Genomic DNA, 2,208 nt, shown 5'->3' on the forward strand with positions numbered 1-2,208 from the left:
TCTTTTGTAATAGGTGATTAAAGCTCTTCTGAGCGCTATGTCTATGTGTGTTAGTGACAAGTTTTTTCATTTTGTTGCACTTGTTAGGGCGGGGTTAAATCATTCAGTGCAAATGTGAACTTATAGTAAGCTGTTTTAATAGTGTCAATCTTGATTTTCAAATATACATTTTGCAAAAACACTATTCTTGGTTACAGGCCACATTGGTATATTAAAGCAACTTTTTTTTTTCATATACGATTACAATCATTTGAAGGAATTCATATACGTCAATGGGCGAGGTTAGAAAAGAAAAGAACATTGTGTACAACATTAACAACGTATATCTGATCACTGTTTCCAAGGGTAGAGAGGGCATGAGATCCCTTATCGAGGAATCTTTGGCAACCTCTTTGCTGTGTTATGTCATATGTACAGAGCAATGGTGTACAGACAGTTCTGACAACAATGCTCCAAAAATGCCCTGAACAAACCGTGTGAACCTATTGTGTGGGTAGCGTCAAACTAAGCTAACAAGTTCTCTACCTGACGATAAGAAAGCTTGTTATGTTTGAGAGCTTTATTCTTCCAATTCAATGCATTTTTGAATTGGGGAATAAACTCAAAGGGAAATAAAGCATGATAGAAGGAATAACGAGACCATCGCTAACGTGTCCATCTACAGTATTTAACATGTTCCCATTTTTATGATCAGATTACAGTAACCTCACGTATTCCCAGATTTAGTGTAAAAGAAAATAATTGAACACAGCTGTGTGAGGTGTATTTATGGTTGTGAAAGAAAGCAGATATCAAGTTCCAGAAGTTAAGGAAACAAAGGGATCAAAGGAATCTTGGTTATCAACACAATTCTCTCTCAAAAGCAACTGTCACAAGAAGCTATTAAAACAACACAATAGAAGGATTATGGCGGTAAGCCTATGGCTGCTCCTCACATTTTTTTAAAGCAGGTGAAAGGTACATTGTGTCATGCATTGGATTGCATAATATGTCCTGTCAGTCATTTGTATCTGTGTGGCCCTCTGCGCCAAACTTCTAACGGTGTGTTACCACAGGATAGCAGAGCAACATATGTTCTAATAAGCTTGAACTCATCGACCAATTCTAAATCCAATGTCATCTAATGTATTTTCGTATGGAAAAGGCAGCAGGAGAACTTTGAGGTGTTTTAAAGGAAACAGCTGATGAGTTTTTATAGTGTTTACCCTGTAGCATTATTTATAAGTGTTTAAATTGACTGAATGCGATTAGAGATACGTCCCAAAGTAAAAGTCTTGAGGTGGGTGATCGGCTTTTCCACAAAAATCTTTATTAAAATCAAACATGACATGCAGGCCTTCATATTGGATAAAAATCTGGACTAATTGCATAGTTTTCTTTAGCATGCTCGGGCTGCACCATGTGCGGTAGTTGTTAACAAGACATTTTACACGTTAAAATCTCAACATTGGCTAGACGCCGCTGGTGGCACTCAGCAATAGAGCTGCTGCTAGTTTCATAAGCTGATACAAAGTAGGATCTTATTGTAAAAGGAAAACATAGTATCTCCGATTAGGGTGTGTTGCAAGCTTAATTTATTTATTTTATAGTATTGTAATATTTATTGGATTTATGTTATTTTGTCATCTCCTTTATGAGGTATCATCCTCATCATTTATTTTATGCTTATTATCATAACTATTTGACGGCTCCTTGAAATCTTTAATTTTAAACCTGTTAAGCAACATCTCGGGGCGAGACAGCAGCGTCTGAGGGCTTTAACATTCAACCAACCTATGAATCGTGTCATCGCACTAACGGGAAAAACTCAGCTAACTTGACGATAACTGAACAATTGTTACCGTAACAAACACAAGTCTGAACGCCGAGCCTCTGATTAGGCACTAGCGAAGAGTGCTAAGCGGCCTACAATAACTGCACGGTAGAAATAGGTTATACTTCATCGGATCTGCACAAACTAGATATATATATGAAGCTGATATAGTACCACAGATTTACAATCGATTAGTATCAATCACTGTGCGACAAACTCACGGAGCGAAAGCCAGCACAGAACAAGCACACACTCTCACTTACAAGGCAAGCGGCAATACGTCTTAGCTTCTGTTTTCTGATCAAAAGTTGTGTCAATGGCATATAGAAGGCGGGGGGCATATAACACGTTGTCTAGCTATCCGCATCATTCAAGGGTGGATTTTCACACTAAGT

The sequence above is a fragment of the Notothenia coriiceps genome, unplaced genomic scaffold (genome assembly GCF_000735185.1).
Source record: "Notothenia coriiceps isolate Sejong01 unplaced genomic scaffold, NC01 NC01_scaffold00017893, whole genome shotgun sequence".
NCBI lineage: Eukaryota > Metazoa > Chordata > Actinopteri > Perciformes > Nototheniidae > Notothenia > Notothenia coriiceps.